Source organism: Berghia stephanieae, chromosome 3 (genome assembly GCF_034508935.2).
Source record: "Berghia stephanieae isolate SIO BIC M18660-M18661 chromosome 3, UCSD_Bste_1.3, whole genome shotgun sequence".
In the NCBI taxonomy this organism is placed as follows: domain Eukaryota; kingdom Metazoa; phylum Mollusca; class Gastropoda; order Nudibranchia; family Aeolidiidae; genus Berghia; species Berghia stephanieae.
In genome coordinates, this window is record NC_088362.1 from 4,701,782 (window position 1) to 4,725,781 (window position 24,000).

The window sequence follows — 24,000 nt, forward strand, 5'->3', positions numbered from 1 at the left end:
AATCTTGTCAAAAACCTTGAAAAAAATTTAAGAGTTTGAGACAAGATGAAAGTATTAGTTTTTGTTGGGTTTTTGTAATGGCGCCTGACAGGTGTATTGTACTGAATAACAAGAAGCTTGCTTCCATAATATAACTTGCTGGAAATCAATGTGCTGTTGCGAAACTTTTCTTTTTAAAAACCTAAAATACAATTTGAAGCAGTAGTAGCCTTTCATAGCTATAATGTACCTATTCTGGTTATAACAGCTATGTGGTCTTCTAGTATGACACTCGCTTTCGAATCGGAAAGTCCTGGGTTCGAGCCTTGTTCGGTGCATAGTTGAGTCCTTGGAAAATACTATTTACTCACATTCTCTCAACGTACTTAGGTGTAAACTGAGTACCCGGCCGTTGTCTCTGTCGAAATATTCTAATATCGCAAAATAGGCGTCATGTCTCGTTCTACATGTTACGTGTTGCTGTTGGTCAGAGACCCTTTGTAAAGCGCTTTGAGCACATTTAGTGGATATTGCTCTATATAAAAGCTCATTTAAAATTTATTTTTTTAAATAAACTGACAGTAACAACAACAACAACACTTTAGATAGGATTCCAGTCTATCACAAAGTACATTTATTCAGCTACCAGATGAAGGCCGAGAGCTGGGAGGAGGATGGGACAAATAAGAACATCGACTCGACGTCAATCAAGTCATCTGTGCGGCTATGTGGTCTAGTGGTATGACACTCGCTTTCGGATCGGAAGGTTCTGGGTTCGAGCCTCGCGCTCGGCGCATAGTTGAGTCCTTGGAAAAGGCTCGTTACTCACATTCTCTCACCGTACTCAGGTGTAAAATGAGTACCTGGCCGTTAACAGCGTTGTCTTTGTCCGAAAAATTGTAATATCGCCTAACAGGCGTCATGTCTCGTCCTTCATGTTAAATGTTGCCGTTGACCAGGGGACCCCTTGAAAAGCCCTTTGAGCACATTTAGTGGTTATTGCGCTATATAAATCTCAAAAAGCTAAATCTGTTGAATAAGCTACCGGAAGCCTACATTATTTTCTTTGACGCGATGTTTTATTGTTTCTATTTTTGAAACAACATCATGTTCGCCCTTTCTAATATCCTGGAAAAACACCCTATCTACTCAATAATGTATCATCATCGCCTTACACTTTCTTGGTCCCAATACTGTTGTATCCTAAAAAATCACGTTTTTAACCCCAAAAAATGGTCAAAAAACTCGGGAGGCCTTCCGAAAGCTCCTATATCCCCAGTATTCTTGTTCTAGTATGGGGTTTGGGAGGGGGGGGGGAGGGACTTTTTTTATAATGTTCTAGTAGGGGGTTTGGGAGGGGGGGGGACTTTTTTTATAATGTTCTAGTAGGGGGTTAGGGAGGGGGGGGGGGGGAACTTTTTTATAATGTTCTAGTAGGGGGTATGGGAGGGGGAAGACTTTTTTTTTTTAAATAAAAATTCCCTTTATTCATCCCTAATGGGAAATTTGTCTTTAGGGTCTATCCCAAGGGCAGACTGGAATAACCCAGGCGTCATCCGCAGTGCAGCGCCGCAATTTGAGCTAGAGCGAGGTGACTTGCTCAAGGCCACACAACGCAGCGGCGGGGAGTTGAACTCGGTACATTTCGGGTACGAAGCGAAGACCGTACCGCTGAGCCACGCTGCCCCTAAAAAGCTACCGGAAGCCTACATTATTTTCTTTGACGCACGTGATCTTTTATTGTTTCTATATTTGAAACAACATCATGTTCAGCCTTTCTAATATCCTGGAAAAACACCCTATCTACTCAATAATGTATCATCATCGCCTTACACTTCCTTGGTCCCAATATTGTTGTATTCTGAAAAATCACGTTTAAACTCTCTCCTTACCAGCCATTTTCAGAATTTTCCCTGAAACTTCACACTGACCCAACACAAAAATAGTTTGTTTTTCTAAAAAAAATTTAAAATATTGAGCATTTATATAGCGCAATATCCACTAAACCTGCTCAAAGCGCTTTACAAGGTGTCCCTGATCAACAGCAACATTCAACATGTAGGACGAGACATGACGCCTGTTAGGCGATATTACAATTTTTCGGACAAAGACAACGCTGTGAACGGCCAGGTACTCATTTTACACCTGAGTACGGTGAGAGAATGTGAGTAATGAGCCTTTTCCAAGGACTCAACTATGCGCCGAGCGCGAGGCTCGAACCCAGGACCTTCCGATCCGAAAGCGAGTGTCATACCACTAGATCACAAAGCCGCACTACTCAAACAGAAAAGGAACAAGTACATTCCATACATAATATTGTCCAGTGTCTAATTTTTATAATAATAATAATAATAATAATAATGCTGAAAACTTATATAGCGCTATAACTCCGAGACACCAGACTCTAAGCGCCTAAATTACAAATTACTTTGGCTGAAACATACTCATTCACACACACAAGCACACACACACACACACACACATACACACACACAACACAACACACAACACAAACCAAACCTATCTTGCTTCTCATACCATCTACTAAAATCGAAACAAATATGTTTTAAGCGAACGTTTAAAAATAGACAAAGATTCTTTTTCACGAATGCTCTGCGGTAAGGCGTTCCAAATAGAGGGTCCGAAATGAGAAAAGGATCTCATTCCAGCATTTTTCCGAATTCGAGGAAATTATCGTTGTAACAAAGTATTTTCTCTATAATTTGTGATGTACAAAGGAGATCAGAATAAGAAAACAGTTGGTTGCATCGTAACGAATGTGACGATTTTCCTATGGATGGTAAGGAGAGGGTTTTTTTTTTGTGTTTTTTTTTAATGGTCAGAAAACTCTTTCACATAGAGTCAACCAATTAAAATAACCCTCTTCTTGTCAAAAATTCTTGAACCCTCTCCTTACCAGCCATTTTCAGAATTTTCCCAAAAACTTCACACCCACCCAACACAAAAACAAACATTTCTAACTCAAACAGAAAAGCAAAAAGCACATTCTATACAAAATATTGTTCGACAATACGAACTCTATTACGGAATGTAAAGTTTTTATAGCTACAGCAAAAAGAAATGAAATCTGGATGAGAAAAGTAACGGTTGCATCGTAACAAATGTGACGATTTTCCAATATGTGGTAAGGAGAGGGTTAATGTATTTTTTTTTAAAATAAAGACTCAGATTTTAGATTTTATGACAAGATGACGGTCATTTTCTTCAATCGATATTTGAAGGACGAGTTCTCTGGTCAAATGTTTTAGAAATGTGTTGTTTTATTTTTAGAGTATCTAGGTAGAATAGTCCATTAGTCCACAAGATGGGAACAATTTTTTTCATCTGGATAAGCTTTTATGCTCGTCGGAGAAATATTTCATAAGGGCGTCCGCCATTGTTCCGATAGTTTAGAGACAGTTACTAAGTTACCATGCGTCATTAGAGGGAAGTGACGTCATGACTGTTGAAGCGTATTTTGTTGTGGTAGAAAATAAGGGATGCCAAACGGAAACGCCAATAAACAAAACTTTGAGAAGCCAGATATTTTTAATGAATACTCTCTGGTTAAAGCACAAACTCGTGATTTTTTGAATTATTGAAATATAGATTACCTAAGGTTTTATAAAAACCATGAAATTAGGATTGATAATCATAACATCACCATGACTATTGAGCTTTATATAGCGCAATATCCACTAAATATGCTCAAAGCTCTTTACAAGGGATCCCTGGTCAACAGCAACATTTAACATGTAGAATGGGACATGACGCCTGTTAGGCGATGTTACAATTTTTTTTCGGACAGAGACCACGCTGTATACGGCCAGGTACTCATTTTACACCTGAGTACGGTGAGAGAATGTGAGTAAAGAGCCTTTTCCAAGGACCCAACTATGCGCCGAGCGCGAGGTTCGAACCCATGACCCTCCGATCCGAAAGCGAGTGTCATACCAATAGACCACAGGGCCGAAATATAGATTACCTAAGGTTTTATAAAAACCATGAAATTAGGATTGATAATCATAACATCACCATGACTTACCTTCTGATATACAATCCACCTAATACTACCTTAACCCACCCAATCCTAAAGATTTTTGGCTACATTTCAAAATTGGAAGAAATGTATTAGAAATGAGCTTGTGCATTAGATAGTTTTATTCAACTATCATTAACGTGTAAAAGTGAAAAACATTAGCTTTGATACTACGCCTATAATTTGTTTCAGAAAAATGTAATAAATAGGCATGGGGTAAAAGTGACCCGGGTCAACTACGGATATAGTCGGTGTTAGGGTTGAGTGAGTTAAGGTTTTTGTAGCCAAAATTTCAAAGACATAAATGAAAGAATCTGACAAGGTCCATATTTTGTATAGGGAATGAGATTAGAGGAAGAGTAGCGTCCCTTGATTGGAAGTCACGAGCGGAAAAGTTATTAGAGAGAGAACGTCATGTTAGTTGTGCCGCATGAGACACTTCACCGAAAGCGAGGACGAGAGAGACGCATTTTGACGTTCTCTCTGTAAGGTGACGTCCAATCAAGCGACGCTACTCTTCCGCTAATCTCATTCCCTATAGGTTTGAATGTTTTTCATTTAAATGCCAACAATATGGATGGGGACAATCATTTGCATGACCAGACATGTAAATAGGTTCACGGAGATTGGGACGGTCCAAAAATAACGCGTAAGAAATGATTAACTTCATTTATCACATCTAGGAACTCATATTAGATTAATGTAACATTTTAAAAAATATTTAATTACCATCGTTAACTAACTCATTCCTAGCCCTATAGATAGTTCGAAGATGACGTCACTCAGTTCTTTGTTATTGTTTTTTGCCATCCGCGTTTATGAGTAATGCTCACTAAACTGTATTAACCTGACTATAAACGTTCATGGTTACACACAGTTTTGTGTGTTGGTCCGTTATATTTCCGAATGGCAATGTTATGGGCTTCTTAGCCAAGCGCATACTATCTATACCATCGTACCGCCTCAACCCCCCCCCTCCCTCCCCCATCCACATTAAAAATAGGTCAGAGAAGTCGTGACGTCACACCGTCTACTCTTCCGGTTCCAAAATCATTGGAAGTATTATGTAAAAAGTCCTTTGGGGGGAGTAAAAATGAGAAGGTTTCATATTGAATCATAAGGAAGCATAACTATTTCACGAGCAGGATATATGTGACCCACCGTCTCAAAGTAGTATTATGTCGGAACGAACCAGATGCTTAAAAACCGAATTTAATGTTAAACTGGTCAAAAATATGAATTGTTAGCATTAGCACCTTAAAATATGGTATCCATTCTCCTCAATAAAACATACAAACTCAACACAAGACTGATATTTCTGGCTATAAATTCAATTTTCAACATCTTAACCATCCCGACTTAATACCGTTTTGAGGCGAAGGATCACATATAGGCAAATTCTGAAGATGATGGGGCGTAAAAGAGCAAGGATGGATGATCTTTATTGACCACAATGGCAGAGCACGCAAGTGCGTAAAAATGGTATGGGGTGGAATTCGTGTAGAGTCAACGTACGTATGGGGGGGGGGGGGGGAGAAGGGGGGGGGGAGAAGGGGGGGGGGGAGGGGGAGGGGGTCGTCACCCAAAAATTGAATGGGTATCTGGATGTAAGCTAAATTTTGTTGGAAGTATTTTGCAATAGCCCAACGTCCAATCTAAAGTGTATCCATCAATTTCACTGTCTTTTAAGCGTTGTAGAAATCAGGAAATAGCGGTGAAAATTCATCTAATTATTGGTTATAAAGGCTACACTATTTAAACGAATGTTTCAAATTTTTCCAGTTTCTTTCCAAACCTTCTTTTTATTTCTTTTTCATTTTAACATTAGCAAAATGTTTGCTGTAAAAATCAACAAAGTTGAAGCATGCTGTTATTTCGAATTGCTGATAATATTACCTAGAAAGATCAAATGGCATTTCACGTGGATTTATCGAGTAACGAGTTACAACAGTAAGAAATCACTATTCTAGGATGCTATGCCAAGTTGTTATGATTGATTCCTGGGGGGGGGGGGGGGCGGAGTAATTTTTAAAAATTTAAAAATTGAGCTTTTATATAGCGCAATATCCACTAAATGTGCTCAAAGCGCTTTACAAGGGATCCCTGGTCAACAGCAACATTTAAAATGACGGACGGGACATGGCGCCTGTTAGGGGATATTACAATTTTTCGGACAAAGACAACTCTGTTAACGGCCAGGTACTCATTTTACACCTGAGTACGGTGAGAGAATGTGAGTAAATAGCCTTTTCTAAAGACTCAACTATGCGCCGAGCGCGAGGCTCGAACCCAGGTCCTTCCGATCCGAAAGCGAGTGTCATACCACTAGACCACATAGCCGCATAATAGACAAGTGTATAGATAGTAAGCGCTTGGCTAAGAAGCTCCTAACATTACCATCCGGAAGTATAACGGACCAACACACAAAACTGTGTGTATCCATGAACGTTTATAGTCAGGTTAATACAGTTCAGTGAGCATTACTCATAAACGCGGATGGCAAAAAAACAATAACAAAGACATGAGTGACGTCATCTTCGAACTATTGATAAAGACAGGTTGGGTCATTGTGACATTATCACTATGCCGATATTTCCTTCTTACATAAATCTAATCAGATACGGGTGTGAAAATCCAACATAGAAAGGCATAAAATCATTTTTTTAGAAATTAAAACTTCATGTGTGCGGCTATGTGGTCTAGTGGTATGACACTCGCTTTCGGATCGGAAGGTCCTGGGTTCGGGCCTCGCGGTCGGCGCATAGCTGAGTCCTTGGAAAAGGCTCTTTACTCACATTCTCTCACCGTACTCAGGTGTAAAATGAGTACGTGGCCGTTAACAGCATTGTCTTTGTCCGAAAAATTGTGATATCGCCTAACAGGCGTCATGTCCCGTCCTACATGTTAAATGTTGCTAATGACCAGGGACCCCTTGTAAAGCGCTTTGAGCACATTTAGTGGATATTGCGCTATATAAAGTTCAATTATAATTATTTTAATCATCCCCATGGGAGTAACCCTGACGTCAGCCGCAGTGCAGCACCGCAAAGTTATCTCGGGCAAAGTGACTTACCCAAGGTTACACATTGCTGCGGGGAGTGGAACCGTAGCCATCGTTATGTTATAGCCTGACACTGAAATCCAAAAGGACTGGCAGTTTGACGTCATTATTTGGTTTTTGCACCGCCTAGTGAGTTGTCGTTATTAGTGCTCATGGAAACAAGTTATTTCATTGATTGAACTATTGAATACAACTCACGATTTGTTTTCTTTTGTGGCAAAAGACTGGCATTTTGACGTCATTTTTTGGTCAGTATCAGGCCATAACTTTACGAAGGCCACGATGAGATACGGATTCTATAATCAAGCATAGAAAGGCGTAAATCATTTTTTTAAATTAAAACTTCATTTTAATCATCACCATAGGGAAATTTGTCTTTAGGGAAGACTGGAGTAACCCTGGCGTCAGCCGCAGTGCAGCACCGCAAAGTTTGCTCGGGCAAGGTCAAGGTGACTTATCCAAAGTTACACGTTGCTGCGGGGAGTGGAACACAATACCTTCTGGTTACGAAGCAAAGACAGACCCGCCATGTTAAACGAAGAGACACTTCACCGGAAGCGAGGACGAGAGACGCATGCGCAAAACCACCTTTACTTTCTCTCTGTAAGGGCATGTTAAACTAACTGCTCTCTGAAATTAAACAAATCTGGCAACTCGTACCTCGGAAAAAAAAAATTCAATCGACTGGATTTATCTCATAATATTAAAGAAATGGAAAAATGCCAACTCTTTTGTTTATTCAGTGACACTTGAATACGCCTTTGATTGAATGCACTAGGAAGCACGGGGGCGAAATGTCAACTTGTGCATGGATGTGTAAAATAATTATATTCATTCCGATAAAACCCCTACTGAATCATAAAATATGATGCAAAAAAAAAAAAAAGAAAAAAAAAGAAAAAGTTAGATTTTCTAATTATGCGAAACTTTATAATACGGATTAATAGATTTTTGGCAGGTTCTGTTCAGATGCAATTTCCGATTTAATGCTTTCGAGTTTAATCGAATGGCAGTTTGTGGGATGTTTTTTTTGTTTTTTTTTTTTACGAAACCCATCGAAACCCGCAGAAACCCGCCGAAACCTGCCGAAACCCGCGGAAACCCGACGAAACCCGACATAACCCGACAAAGTTATGGGAAGTAGGTAGCAGTGGGGAGTGAACCTGAGACTCAGGGAAGTGTACACCAGTCGGGAGTGAACCTAAGACTATGGTTATCGGCGGGTTTCGTAAAAAAGCAATCAGTGATTTTTTTTACGAAACCCGCCGAAACTCGACAAAACCCGACAAAGTTATAGGAAGTAGGTAGCGGTGGGGAGTGAACCTGAGACACAGGGAAGTGTACACCATCGGCGGGTTTCGGCGGGTTTCGTAAAAAGACACACCGGCAGTTTGTGAGCGAAGTCTGATACGGGTGATAAGCATGCAGGAGAACCGTGTGTAAATATTTGCAAGCGATCGACCGCGAAAAGCATGACAAAAGATAACGAAAATATCATTGATCCTCAATATTTTTTAAAAAAACAGATGGCTTTTGATAAATATGACCTTTCAAAAAAGACTTGAGCTTTTATATAGCGCAATATCCACAAAACGTGCTCAAGCGCTTTCAAGGGGTCCCTGGCCAACAGCAACACGTAACATTTAGAACGGCACATGACGCCTTTTAGGCGATATTACAAATTTTGTCTGGACAAAAACAACGCTTTTAACCGCCAGGTACTCATTTTATACCTGAGTACGGTGAGAGAATGTGAGTAAAGAGCCTTCTCCAAGGACTAAACTATGCGCCGAGCGCGAGACTCGAGCCCACGAGCTTCCAATCCGAAGGCGAGTGTCATACCACAAGAGCACATAGTCGCACTGGGATAAAACTGAATAAGATTCAATATCTGTAATACATAACATAAATTGAATGTTTTTTATCGTAAATCAAATCAGATTTTTAACTTGTGAGTATAATTTCATTTTTAAGACGCTCAAACAAAGGTTACTATTTTTAAAATAATTTTGGAACACCCAACCGTTTGTTGAAAATTGATGGAAATCTATTTCTGTAAGAAATAATAGCTTGTGCTTTCTCGTAGCTATATTTTAGATACATTACTATTTTGTGTTCAATTTTTATTTTTAACGCCATTTTCAACATTTCAGAAATTGAGTTAGTTTTCAATTTTGCAATTGATTATTTCTAAACATGACAATGCATAGAAGCGTGAAAATGGCCACGGGCCATAGCGGCAGCCAGTAATGGGCTTGAAATATTCAAAGAGGTAAATTTGATTAGCGAATTTCGCACAAAGCCAACCGGATGAAAATATGAATAGCTTCCAAGTGGATGAAAGAAACGGAATGAAATCCTGTGCAATGACCGAATATCGGATGCAGATTCAGATGGCTCTTCTTGGAGCAACGTGCAACGAACGACCAGTAAGAATACGATTCAATAGTATGGTGTCACGCCGCCCGGCAACGGCGGCCATCTTGGTTCTAAACAAAGAAAATCATTACTTTTTATTTTTTATACTGGCTAGAACTTTTCATATGCCTTGTGATCAGAATGTGTAAAAGTCAAAACATGATCAAATTTATGGGGTTTTATTTTCTTCTGGATACGGGCGTCCGCCATTGTTCCGATAGTTTAGAGCCAGTGGTACTAAGTTACCATGCGTCATTAGGAAGGAAGTGACGTTACGACTGTTGAAGAGTATTAGATTGCTTGGCCATGTACAAAACATGGATCGATCGTTTCTTGGCTTCGATGAAAGAAAATAATTTATAAGTAGTCTACAATCTATGCAACCTTTACAGAATTCACGCAATAGAAGGAGCGAAATTGATGTCACTCCGCTCTTTGATATTGTTTTCAGAAATAAAATTTTAAAAATTAAAAAATAAAATTCCCTTTATTCATCCCATAGGAAAATTTCTCTCTAGGGTCTATTCCAAGGGAAGACTGGAATAACCCAGATAATAATAATAATAATATTAATAATAATAATAATAATAATAATAATAATAATAATAATAATAAAAAATAATAATAATAATAATAATAATAATAATAATAATAATAATAATAAAAATAATAATAATAATATTAGTGATAATAATATTAATAATAATAATAACAATATTAGTGATAATAATATTAATAATAATAATAATAAATAATAATAATAATAATAATAATTAATAATAATAATAATAATAATAATAATAATAATAATAATAATCACAATGATGATGATGATGATGATGATGATGATGATGATGATGATGATGATAGATGATGATGATGATGATGATGATGATGATGATGATGATGATGATGATGATGATGATGATGATGATGATGATGATGATGATATGATATGATGATGATGATGATGATGATGATGATGATGATGATGGTGATGATGATGATGATGATGACGATGACGACGACGACGATGATGATGATGATGATGATGATGATGATGATCGTATCTTTTCGTTTGAGGTTTGGACAAATGGAGAAAGAAAAATAGTCCTTTACTATCAATGCTGGCTGGTCGAGATGATAAGAATGGAGTAGGCGGGGGGGGGGGGGGGAGATTGGAAGTGGGGGGGGGGGGGGGGGGGGGGGGCTGGGAGGAAGTGACAAGTGACAAGCAAGGAAGTCAAAAATAAAGGGTGAGAAACGAGAGTGTCAGTGACTTGTCAGTCTAAAGCTTTGGGTTACCAATAGATAGGATCATAATCACAATCACAGTCACATCAACCATTTCAAGTCCCCCCGACCTCCCACGCCTGGCCTGCCCTGGCCTTCATGATTTTGTAATGAGATCTACTATGACTATCTAGATAGAATGCGGTTAACGTCACGTCACACAACTGATATTGGCACTGTTTGTATTTGATTTGATTTGATTTGTTTGTTTGGGCTTTTTTTTTTGGGGGGGGGGTGGAGGTTGTTTGTTTATTTGTCTGTTTTTGTTTTGTTTTGTTTTGTTTGTTTTGTTTTGTTTTTGCTTTACGTTGGTTTTTCTTTTATTGTTGTTGTTTTTTTTGTTTGTTTTTTTGTGTTTAGTTTTTTTTTTTTTTTTTTGGTTATTTTTTTTTGTTTGTTTGTTTTTTAAGATAAAGAAAGCGTGTACATACTAGTCTTCAATTAACTATTATTTATGTTAACTATCTAACAGTACATAAATAAATAAATTAGATTTAATATTAAAAATTTATTAACCATTTATTTTTTGTCATAAGAGAGAAGGAAACAATATCTGTATAACAATTGACTATCTCAACAAATATTTTTTCTCGACCATTCTTATTTACTTGTTTTTCGAATATCGATGGCTTAACCCTTTGTGTCAAACTCAAAAGTCTTTATTCGTTAATAAAAAACAAAGGTAGTTCTTCAGAGATTATTACGGGTTCTATAGATAGTATGCGCTTGGCTTATAAGTTCACAACATTGCCATCCGGAAGTATAACGGACCAACACACAAAACTGTGTGTATCCATGAACGTTTACAGTCAGGTTAATACAGTTCAGTGAGCATTAATCATTAACGCGGATGGCAAAAAACAATAACAAAGACCTGAGTGACGTCATCTTCGAACTTTCTATAGCGTGAAACGGGCAATAGCAATTGCATGCTACCCTTTGGATAAGAGGCTAGTCAATCGATAAGTACTTTCCGCCAGATCTAACATACCCAGCTACCCAGTCACTGCTGGGTGGACACGGAGATCAGAAATAAATCTCGACTTCACCCGGGATCTATCTCTGTTCCTTTGTGTGTGAAGCGAGTGCTCTACCAACTGAGCTATTGTGCGGCTATGTGGTCTAGTGGTATGACACTCGCTTTCGGATCGGAAGGTCCTGGGTTCGAGCCTCCCGCTCGGCGCATATTTGAGTCCTTGAAAAGGCTTTTACTCACATTCTCTCACCGTATTCAGGTGTAAAATGAGTACCTGGCCGTTAACAGCGTTGTCTTTGTCCGAAAAATTGTAATATCGCCTAACAGGCGTCATGTCCCGTCCTACATGTTAAATGTTGCTGTTGACCAGGAACCCCTTGTAAAGCGCTTTGAGCACATTTAATGGATATTGCCCTATATAAAGCTCAATTCTTTTCTTTTCTTTTTTTTTTTTTTTTTTTTTGGGGGGGGGGGGGGGGGGGACTCAAATTAATATGGCATATTACGGATTTTCCTTTCACTCGTCCATGCTGGCTTTTCTGAATAGATGGAGGCGACGTGATGCTTTGTAGGAACGAGATTAAATGAAAGTATTCTTTAGATATTGTATGTAGCGTTTGATACGTGATATTGCAGGTCTAATCCAGACAATAGTGTAGTAGTAGAATAGCCTACTTGTCTTGTAACAGGAGGAGATTTTCGTTTTAAAGTATGAAAGAGAAAAAGGAAGGAAGGTAGCACGTATGGAGGAAGAAGAAGAAGAAGAAAAAGAAGAAGAAGAAGAAGAAGAAGAAGAAGAAGAAGAAGAAGAAGAAGAAGAAGAAGAAGAAGAAGAAGAAGAAGAAGAAGAAGAAGAAGAAGAAGAAGAAGAAGAAGAAGAACAACAACAACAACAACAACAACAACAGCAACAACAACAACAACAACAACAACAACAACAACAACAACAACAACAACAATAACAAGGAGAACAAGAAGAAGAAGAAGAAGAAGAAGAAGAAGAAGAAGAAGAAGAAGAAGAAGAAGAAGAAGAAGAAGAAGAAGAAGAACAACAACAACAACAAGGAAAACAAAAAGGACGGAACAAGAAGAAGAACAAGAACAAGAAGAAGAAGAAGAGGAGGAAGAAAAAGAAGAAGAAGAAGAAGAAGAAGAAGAAGAAGAAGAAGAAGAAGAAGAAGAAGAAGAAGAAGAAGAAGAAGAAGAAGAAGAAGAAGAAGAAGAAGAAGAAGAAGAAGAAGAAGAAGAAGAAGAAGAAGAAGAAGAAGAAGAAGAAGAAGAAGAAGAAGAAGAACAAGAAGAAGAAGAACAAGGAGTAGAAGAAGATGAACAAGAAGAAGAAGAACGAGAAGGAGTAGAAGAAGTGAAGTAATACGTCTACAACAACCACAATAACAACAACAACAACAACAAGAACAACACCAAAACAAGATCAAGCAATCACAAGTGTGCTAGCCAACGAGAAGAAATCGCAACAGTGAGCAACGCGGTGATACGTGTCAAGCTGTTTTACTGTTTCTACTCTCTCTCTCCCTTTATTTATTTTAGTTGTTATCTCCCCTGGTGTTTTCCTTCTTCGGGGACTGATGTCGTCACTCATAGAATCAGTTTTGCCCCAGTTCCTCTGTCTAGCTTAATGCATGCATAACTTAAGAGGCGGCACAGTCCTTGGAGGTTACTCGTGGGTTATCTATCAAATATTTATACGCTTCAAAGCTCATTATACACTTCACGACAAAGTAACCGCCATTGATCACAACGGAGACACGTATTGACTGGCAACATTAATGGTTTACTAATAAAATTAGCTTTATATAGAGCAATATCCACTAAATGTGCTCAAAGCGCTTTACAAGGGGTCATTGCGTCATTTTAATCCCAGCTCTCGTACTATATAGATAGAATGCGCTTGGCCAAGGAGTTCACAACATTGCCATCCGGAAGTATAACGGACCAACACACAAACTCTGTGTAACCATGAACTTTTATAGTCTGGTTAATACAGCTTAGTGACAACAACTCACAAACGCGGATGGCAAAAACAATAACAAAGGCCTGAGTGACGTCATCTGCATACTATCTATAGATAGTATGCGCTTGGCTAAGAAGCTCATAACATTGCCATCCGGAAGTATAACGGACCAACACACAAAACTGTGTGTATCCATGAACGTTTATAGTTGTGTTAATACAGTTCAGTGAGCATTACTCATAAACGCGGATGGAAAAAAACAATAACAAAGACCTGAATGACGTCATCTGCATACTATCTATATGTTACGGCCTATTTCGCCAACTACTACTGATTTACACCTGAGTTGAATGAGACTGAGTACTGATTCTTTTTGAAAATCTCGAGCTAAGAGTTTCACACTGAAGCTTTCAATTAATTAACTTCCACCAGAAAAGAGGAAGTGACGTTGATGTGATGTAAAAGACATATAGGGAATGAGATTAGCGGAAGAGTAGCGTCCCTTGATTGGACGTCACACATAGTCTGTGACGTCACCGGCGGAAAAGTTATTAGAGAGAGAACGTCATGTTGGTTGTGCATATGCGTCTCTCGTCCTCGCTACCCTTTTATATGGTATTAAAGAGTCTATGCAAGCCCCAGTGAAAATACCCATTGAGTTGTTTGAACTAGGCTTTGGAAAACCGGAATACTGAAACTCTCAAAGGGGCAGCTTGGCTAAGCGGTACGGTCTTTGATTCTTACCCGAAAGGTAGTAGTAGTAGTAGCAGTAGTAGTAGTAGTAGTAGTAGTAGTAGTAGTAGTAGTAGTAGTAGTAGTAGGAGTAGTAGGAGTAGTAGTAGCAGTAGTAGTAGTAGTAATAGTAGTAGTAGTAGTAGTAGTAGTAGTAGTAGTAGTAGTAGTAGTAGTAGTAGTAGTAGTAGTTGTAGTTGTAGTAGTAGTAGTAGGAGGAGGAGGAGGAGGAGGATTAGTAGTAGTAGTAGTAGTAGTAGTAGTAGTAGTAGTAGTAGTAGTAGAAGTAGTAGTAGTAATAGTCGTAGTAGTAGTAGTAGTAGTAGTAGTAGTAGTAGTAGTAGTAGTAGTAGTAGTAGTAGTAGTAGTAGTAGTAGTAGTAGTAGAAGTAGTAGTAGTAGCAGCAGCAGCGTATGGCTACACCTCCAAATTTATTTAGTCAACCCAGATCGAAAGTCTTCCTCTGAAAGGTACCGAGTTCGATCACCCGCCGCCGCTGTTCCGTGTAGCCTTGAGCAAGTCGCCTCGCCCTAGCTCAATTTGCGGCGCTGCACTGCGGCTGAATCCTGGGTTAATCCAGTCTTCCCTTGGAATAGACCCTAGAGAGAAAGTTCTATGGGATTAATAAAATATCTCTTTTTATTTTATTAAGACACAACTTCTGGCTAAATATTATTCGGTCTCATCTGCAGGGTTTTTCAACCAGCTTCGAATAGGTCTTCTATTAACTTCTGTTAACTACGCCACTACCACATCATCTCATCCATCTGTAGTGTTTCATTCATCCGGTTTTGTTGATAAAGGCGAAACCCAAAACGTTCATTTGATCTATTTTTGTAATTAAATTGAAGCTTACATTCAATTTAACATTATTATTTTTTTTTTTTATGAGCTAGATATTCCAACGCGAGCACAGTGCTCGTGAGAGTTACATCCAGTAGACTAAAAACGATGTATTGATTGATTCAATTTCTAATAAAATGAATTATCATTGTTCTATTCTATGCTCGAGATAGTTTGCTTACGTCAAGGATTATTATCATTGTAATGTAACGGTAGGAGGGGAAAATATTCACCATTAGTTTCAAGATGTGTTGTAAGAGAGTTCTATTATTGATCCAAAACCAGCCACGCACATAGAATTTCAAATTCATTACATCTTGGGGAAATATTGCGAGTGTAAAAGTAAAAGAAGAAAAAAATCGAAGAACGCGCATCGTTGTTTTACGAGACTTGAAGAGAACAGTGGAGGAGGCCTACATTCATTCTAAATTTGAGCATCGTGAATATTTTAAAAGCAGAGGCGTGTGAAATGTTTTTGATAAGAATTGATCTTTATCGTCACGTCATGTGTAGCTTCTAGATATAATAATCAATTCAATCCTTCAAGTTTTGACACAACTACCTGTTGCCTGTATGGTTGATTGAAGGATCTGTTTCTGTTTCTGTTTGGTTGGTTGTTTTGGATTATTTTTAATTGTTTGTTTTTGTGTGTTTTGTTTTCTTTTTTCTTTCGCTTTTATTGGGGGGGGGGGGGGGGTTTCTATGTGTGTGTGGGGGGGGGGTTGCTTTGTTAGGGTTTGTTTTTGTTATTTGTTTGTATTGTAATGTATTTTTAAATAACAAACATGTAACTATTATGATTTTATAAAAAAATTATTACAACAGTAACACGATTGAGCAGCTATGGCCCCTCAAGGCCGATAAAAATTGATAAAATCCAGAAACGGGCTCTCAAATGACCTAAATAGTGTCGAAAGCGCCGTTAAACACCTAAAAACATAAAAAACATAGGAGGTCCGATAGCTCAGTTGGTAGAGCACTCGCTTCACACATAAAAGGAATCAAAATCGATCCCGGATGAAGTCGATATTTTCTTCTGACCCTACCCCCCCCCCCCCGCCCTCTCCTGTCAACAGGGATAAACTCCGACTCCCCAGGCCTGAGATGTGCTCAAAGCGTTTACAAGGGATCCCAAAGCAACAGCAGCATGTCTGTAGAATTTACCACAAGACATGATGACACCACTTTGGTGCTGTTGCATGTATGTTTAAACAGAGGCAACGCCAACCGGCCTGGTATTATTTTTACACCTGAGTGCATTGAGAGATTGTAAGCAAAAAGCTTTTTCCAAACACTCAATTCTGCGCCAGCCGGAGAGGGACTCGAACCCGAGACACACCGGTCTTAAGGCGAATTTCCTACACAAAACCACACAGCTTCACAACATTATAATCATGATATTCGAAGTGAGCTTATTCATCACTTTATTATTCGTAACTAAAAAATATAAGTTTTAAGATCTTTTATGATTCGAATCAAATTTGCAGTTCTGATAACCGAATTCATTATGGGTTCGTTGTTGTAATGGAAACCTCAGAATATGACGCACAATATTTTCCATTACAACAACGTTAAAATAGGCCGATAGATAGTATGCACTTGGCTAAGAAGTTCACAACATTGCCATCCGGAAGTATAACTGGCCAACACACAAAATTGTGTGTAACCATGATCGTTTATAGTCTGGCTAATACAGTTTAGTGAGAATTACTCATAAACGCGGATGGCAAAAAACAATAACAAAGAGCTGAGTGACGTCAATTTCGAACTATCCATAATTGGGTTCGGATGTAACACCTGAATATTATCGCATTTTTTCTTTTCCGCTCATGGCAACGTGCACGATGTATCAATACGCCAAAAAGTAGCGTTCAATAGATAGTATGCGCTTGGCTAAGAAGCTCACAACATTGCCATCCGGAAGTATAACGTACCAACACACAAAACTGTGTGTATCTATAATATATATATATATATATAATGAACTTATATAGCGCCTAGTTCCAATTTGGAATTGCTCACTGGCGCTTTACATCAACACATCATGTATGATATACAAATATAGAACTGGCATGTTAAAACCACACAAATTCGATGATAACATAATATATGCACTTTGATAGTCTGGATAATACAGTTAAGTGAGAATTACTCACAAACGCGGATGGCAAAAACAATAACAAAGACTCGAGTGATGTCAACTTCATACTGTCTATACAGAAAATGTGTGGCTATGTGGTCTCGTGGTATGACACTCGCTTTCTGATCGAAAGGTCCTGGGTTCGAGCCTCGCTCGGCGCATAGTTGAGTCCTTGGAAAAGGCTCTTTACTCAGATTCTCTCACCGTACTCAGGTGTAAAATGAGTACTTAGTCGTTAACAACGTTGTCTCCGTCGGAAAAAAATTTAATATCGCCTAACAGTCGTCATGTCCCGTTCTACATGTTAAATGTTGCTGTTGACCAGGGTTTTGTATCTATTGAGTGACGGGATATGTAGATAGAATGAAGTTGGCATCACTCTGGACTTTGTTATTGTTTTTTGCCATCCTCGTTTATGAGTAATTCTTACTAAACTGTATTAACCAGACTAAAAACGTTAAAAGTTACACATAGTTTTGTGTGTTGGTCCGTTATCCTTCCGGATAGCAATGTTGTGAACTTCTTAGCCAAGCGCATACTATCTATATAAAGTGCCTCATCAAAGGTTTAAAACCAGGGTTATATTTTGGTTTTATTTTTCTCCGCTGTGCAGGGTCTGTTCGTAGCCATCGTTATGTTATAGCCTGATACTGAAATCCAAAAGGACTGAAATCCAAAAGGACGTCATTATTTGGTTTTTGCACCGCTTAGTGAGTTGTCGTTAGTAGAGCTCATGGAAACAAGTTATTTCATTGGTTGAACTATTGAATACAACTCACGATTTGTTTTCTTTTGTGGCAAAAGACTAACATTTTGACGTCATTTTTTGGTCAGTGTCGGGCCATAACTTTACGAAGGCCACGGTCTGACAACCGAACGCAATGTTGGGCTTGTTTTAATATTGTTGTATAATGCACAAGATTTTGTATTGGTTTGAGAGTATGTATTTCCATTACAACAATGAACACATAAAAAGTTATCTGACCTGACAGGTCTGATAGCCGAACGCAATTTTGGGCTTGCTTGCTTTAACATTGTTGTAATACGCTTCAACAGTCGTATCGTCACTTCCCTCGTAATGACGCATGGTAACTTAGTAACTGGCTCTAAACTATCGGAACAATGGCGGACGCCCTTATGAAATATTTCTTCGACGAGCATAAAAGCGTAACAAGAGGGGAAAAACCCATTATAAATCTAATCATATTTTGACTTTTACACATTCTGATCACAAGACATATGAAAAGTTCTAGCCAGCATGAAGAATAAAAAGTACCGATTTTCTTTGTTTAGAACCACGATGGCCGCCGTTGCTGAGCGACGTGACATCAGACTATTGAATCCAGTGGACAATATTATTTTGTATTGGTTTGAGAGTATCTACGCATTTCCATTGCAGAAAAGTGAGTGGAGCAGGCACTTATGTTGGTAACAACAAGAGATGAAGTGAGTAGAAAAGTGCCAGAAGACAATAGAGAATAAAAAAATTTCGCGGCGGAGTTGTCGTACAAATAAGGTCGCAGGTTCAAACCCCACCACCGCCGCGATAAAATTTTATTCTCTCTTGTCTTCTGGCACTTTTCTACTCACTTCATCTCTTGGTATTTCCATTGCAGCATTGAACCCATAACAAGTGATCAGACCTGCAAATCATAACACGTCGTTTTTTCTCCCAATCGCTTTTTTACACATTACAATTATACACTTATCACTTATTAATGACGTCTTTTTTTGTTGTAGTTGTAGTTGTAGTTGTAGTTGTAGTTAGATACGATCAATTCCTGCGTTGAAGGTGGGAAATCAATACATAGTTCTTTTCTGTATCATCATGGTTATTTGTGACCCATCGTCTCAAAACGGTATTATGTCGGAACGAACCAAATGCTTAAAATCCGAATTTAATGTTAAACTGGTCAAAAATATAAATTGTTGGCATCAGCACCCTAAAATATGGTGTCCAATCTCCTCAATAAAACATACAAACTCAACACAAGTCTGATATTTCTGGCTATAAATTCAATTTTCAACATTTTAACCATCACGACTTAATATCGTTTTGAGGCGAAGGGTCACATTTTATGACTGTATAAAAATTGTGACCCTTCGCCTCAAAACGGTCTTAAGTTGGGTTGGTCAAGATGTTGAAAATTGAATTTATAGCCAGAAATATCAGACTTGTGTTGAGTTTGTATGTTTTATTGAGGAGATTGGATACCATATTTTAGGGTGCTAATGCCAACAATTTATATTTTTGACCAGTTTAACATTAAATTCGGCTTTTAAGCATATGGTTCGTTCCGACATAATACCGTTTTGAGACGATGATGATGATGATGATTATTATTATTATTATCATTATTATTATTATTATTATTATTATTATTATTATTATTATTATTATTATTATTATTATTATTATTATCATCATTATTATTATCATCATCATTATTATTATTAATTACTATTATCATTATTATTATTGTTATTTATTATTATTATTATTATTATTATTATTATTATTATTATTATTATATTATTATTATTATTATTATTATTATTATTATTATTATTATTATTATTATTATCATTATTATTATTATTATTATTATTATATTATTATTATTATTATTATTATTATTATTATTATTATTATTATTATTATCATTATTATTAAGATAAGATAAGATATACTTTATTGATCCTGAATGGAAATTATCATAATGTTGCACATCATTCATCGTTACAATTGGTATCTACAGCATTGTATCCTACACAATTAACTTTCCTTACCGATCCTTTTCAATGTTTTCCCAAAATGGCTGGCTTTTCCAGAAGAAAAATTGATTTTTTAAACTCATACAAGACACTCTACAAAACAATTTTGTGTTCTTATTAATTAAACAAATATCATTCTTCAAAGTTTGTGATGTACGAAATAAATCTGAACAAGAAAAAAATGTATATTGTGTCGTAACAAATGTGGCGATTTTGCTACAGGTGGTAAGGGGAGGGTTAAAAGAAGAAGAAAAATGTTTGTGAGAATATAAATAGGAATTATACATGCACTAATGAAATGGTCAATGAAAAACTAGTAGGTACTTCTGTAGAGCCAAATAGAAGAGGGGGGGGGGGTGAGTGAAGAAAGAGGAAACTTTTAAAAACATAAGGCAATACTATCGTGTGTTTTTTTTTTACACTGGGTGGGGGTGGGTAATTTTAAATGATATAGATAGTATGCGCTTGGCTAAGAAGCTCACAACATTGCCACCCGAAGTTTAATGGACTAAAACACAAAGCTCTGTGTAACCATGAGAGTTTATAGTCTGGATAATACAGTCTAGTGAGAATTACTCATAAACACGGATGGCAAAAAAAAACAATAACAAAGACTAGAGTGACGTCAACTTCATTCTATCTATAGACTTTAAAGTCAGTTTTACAGGAAAATATGGAATAAATCTGTTTTTTTTTTTTACTGTACATCAGAAATGAATTTGGATTCGTAGCCAGACAGAATTGATCTTTTCAATGCTTTATTGGGGGACTAGGGGGGAGGCAGGTATAGATAGTATGCGCTTGGCTAAGGAGCTCACAACATTGCCATCCGGAATTATCCTAATAATAATAATAATAATAATAATAATAATGATAATAATGATAATAATAATGGTAATAATGATAATAATGAATAATAATAATAATAATAATAATAATAATAATAATAATATAATAATAATATAATAATAATAATAATAATAATAATAATATAATAATAATAATAATAATAATAATAATAATAATAATAATAATAATAATAATAATAGATCTTTATTTTCCATAAATGTGGCAATTTGTCATTTAGTTACACTTGTTATAACGTTAAATTATAACTATAACATTGAACAGATATTTCACTCCTACTTATTTTCTCTCTCTCTCTCTCTCTCTCTCTCTCTCTCTCTCTCTCTCTTTCTTTCTCTCTCTCTCTCTCACTCTCTCTTTCTCTCTCTCTCTATCTCTCTCTATCTCTATCTCTCTCTCTCGGACCAACACACAAAACTGTGTGTAACCTTGAACATTTAGAGTCCGTTTAATAGTTTAGTGAGAATTACTCATAAACGTGGATGGCAAAAAGCAAGAACAAAGACCTGAATGACGTCAACATCATACTATCTATAACATTTAGTTTAATAAGAAACCAATTGAATTGGTCCAAAATATGTGGAAAACTTTGTATTTGTGTTAAATGTGAGTTGGTTAAGACAACTTACTCAAAAAAGAATCTTCAACAGATTTGTCTTATACAGTACATATCACCTGGAATTACATTCAAACATCACAAATCATTATATCCAAATCGTAAATTACTTCAAATCTTTAGTTTCACAATAATTACCTTAAAGTGAGATCAAATAATCACAGTTATAAACAAAATATTATGATAATATTAATCCGTTGTGAAATATATCTTGAGAATTCCTCACAAGTGAGAATAAATAATATAATATATAACTCAAATATGATGTATTCATGAAATTACATTATAAAAAACAACACAATTGAAATTAAAGTCAAGACTAGAATTGAACATCGTTTCTGTATCAACAGGCGTTGTTTTGGTCTCTCGCGCACGCGCAGATTTTTGCACACGGGACGGGACATTCAGAGTCAAAATTATTGAATGAAGTTACAAGACGTCTGCTGCTGGCATCGGGTGGATGATAGAGGACGGAACGCGACAGGAATAGCGCGTGTCATGCAGTCGGTAGTCGCTTAGTGAGCACTTCTTTGGGGGATCGCGTGCTTCATTAATAGTCATCATTTCCTCATTCAGGTCTGCGTTATGAAATAGAATAGCACTGATATCAATTATTTAGGTTTATAGATCAGCATTTCGGAAATGCTTAATGGGCAGAAATAAAAAAAATTATGTAATAACGCTGTGGTGTTCATGGCAAAATTAAAGGATTTAACAAATAACTAAGGAAATAGATTAAATAACGTTATGAACAGGTCAAAGGAATAATATAGAAATCGTTGCAATCGACTTATTATCTTATTCTTAAAAGGCATGAAGTTGTGCTTAGTTTTGTTTTCATCTTATTAGTTATAATGATAATGGTGGAGGTGATGATGATGATGATGATGATGATGATGATGATGATGATGATGATGATGATGATGATGATGATGATGATATTATTATTATTATTATTATTATAATTATTATTATTATTATTATATTATTATTATTATTATTATTATTATTATTATCATTATTGTTATTATTAATTACTATTATTATTATTATCATTATTAATGATTAAAAATCATCATTATCAAAATTATTATTATCATTATTGTTATTATTAATTACTATTATTATTATTATCATTATTATTATAATTATTATTATCATTATCATTATCATTATTATTATTATTATTATTATCATTATATTTATTATTATTATTATTATTATTATAATTATTATTATATTATCATTATCATTATTCATTATATATTATTATTATTATTATTATTATTATTATTATTATTATATCATATTATTATTATTATTTATTATTATTATTATTATTATTATTATTATTATTATTCATCATCATCATTAGTATATTATTATTATTATTATTATTATTATTATTATTATTATTATTATTATTATTTTATTAATTGTATTATTATTATTATTATTATTATTATTATTATTATTATTATTATCATTATTATTATCATTATTATAATTATAATCTTTATTATTATTAATAGTAGTATTATTGTCATAATTATTATTATTATTTTCTTTATCATCATCATCATCATCATCATCATCATCATCATCATCATCGCCATCATCATCATCATCATCATCATCATCATCATCGCCATCATCATCATCATCATCATCATCATCATCATCATCATCCTCATCATCATACAGATCTTAGTAATCATCGTACTTGCACAAGCAGATTCTCAGTAGATAACATTTTTTATATGGCATATTACTATTTGTAAAAATTAGAGAGCTTTAGTGTCCACTGATTTTTAAACAAATAAAAATTACATTCCCTTTATTCATCCCATAGGGGAAATCTGTCTCTAGGGTCTATTCCAAGGGAAGACTGGAATAACCCAGGCGTCAGCCTCAGTGCAGCGCCGCAAATTGAGCTAAGGCAAGGTGACTTGCTCGAGGCCACACAGCGCAGCGACGGGTGATCGAATTCGGTACGAAGCAAAGACCGTACCGCTGAGTCACGCTATCCCCTGATGGAAAACGAAAAGAGTACATTATGTGACAATCGTCTCGATGAGGTACGTATTATGCATGGCTATGTGGACTTGTCGTATGATACTCGCCTCGGACTGAAAGGTCCAGGGTTCGAATTCCATTCTGAGCTGGGCATTGTTGAGTCCTTGGAGAAGGTACTCTACTGACAATCTCTCACAGTACTCAGGTGTAAAATGAGTACCTTGTCGTTAAAATGGTCTTTTTTTTTTTGTCCAAATAAAAGAAAATTGTAAT

At 36.4% G+C, this 24,000-nt stretch overlaps 1 protein-coding gene across 2 annotated transcripts in view; it reads right to left on the bottom strand.

The window, feature by feature from the left end:
- Positions 1–22,075, bottom strand: part of LOC144967052 (synaptotagmin-7-like) — a 684,381-nt gene extending 662,306 nt beyond the window's left edge. The window contains exon 1 of one of the 2 annotated variants that reach the window (XM_078903835.1): positions 21,850–22,075. The gene's annotated coding sequence lies outside the window, so the exon portion shown is untranslated. The remainder of the gene's footprint in view (positions 1–21,849) is intronic. The other variant, XM_078903834.1, reaches the window with a different exon arrangement.
- Positions 22,076–24,000: the final 1,925 nt, after the last annotated feature.